This window comes from Triticum aestivum, unplaced genomic scaffold (genome assembly GCF_018294505.1).
Source record: "Triticum aestivum cultivar Chinese Spring unplaced genomic scaffold, IWGSC CS RefSeq v2.1 scaffold111196, whole genome shotgun sequence".
Classification (NCBI taxonomy): Eukaryota; Viridiplantae; Streptophyta; class Magnoliopsida; order Poales; family Poaceae; genus Triticum; species Triticum aestivum.
This window is the reverse complement of record NW_025228435.1, coordinates 57,087-57,707: the sequence shown is the minus strand read 5'-3', so window position 1 is coordinate 57,707 and position 621 is coordinate 57,087.

Genomic DNA, 621 nt, shown 5'->3' with positions numbered 1-621 from the left:
TATCCACTATGAAGATAATAACATAGACTAGTAACATGTGCATGTTACTATTCTAAGTTACTCCCCACTATGACTAGCCTCAATATGAGGGGTTGGGGCCCTATGGGGTGGCAACAACATCATGAAAAGACGTGTAAATGAGTAGTTAATTGAGAAGACGCTCAATTGGAGGCTGATCCAATGGCGGTAGCCACCGAAGATGAAGATGTCGAATTGTCGATGATGGTGGACCGTTGGGGTGGCTGAGAGGGAGAAAGGGAGAATCAATACCATCGACAGAGATAAAGTGGAAATGAAATACATTAATCTTTACCGCACGCCTCCAACAGTAAAAGAGGAGTGACTAGAGTGGATTTTTGACACGAAAACTTGTGATGTGACCAGTGGCGGAGCTTAGTGGAGATCAACCTGGGCCATCGCCCCCCCCCCTGCCCAGGAGATTTGTTCATATTATCATGAGTAAACTGCCCATAGATTCATAGAAATCTAGCCTAAACTTGATGTTGGTTGCCCCCCCCCCTCCCAGCCCATTTGCCCCTCCTAAGATGTGTCTCAAGCTCCGCCACTGGATGTGACGATAGTGCACCGTGTGGTGTGACGATATGTCAGTGTGTTCTGGGC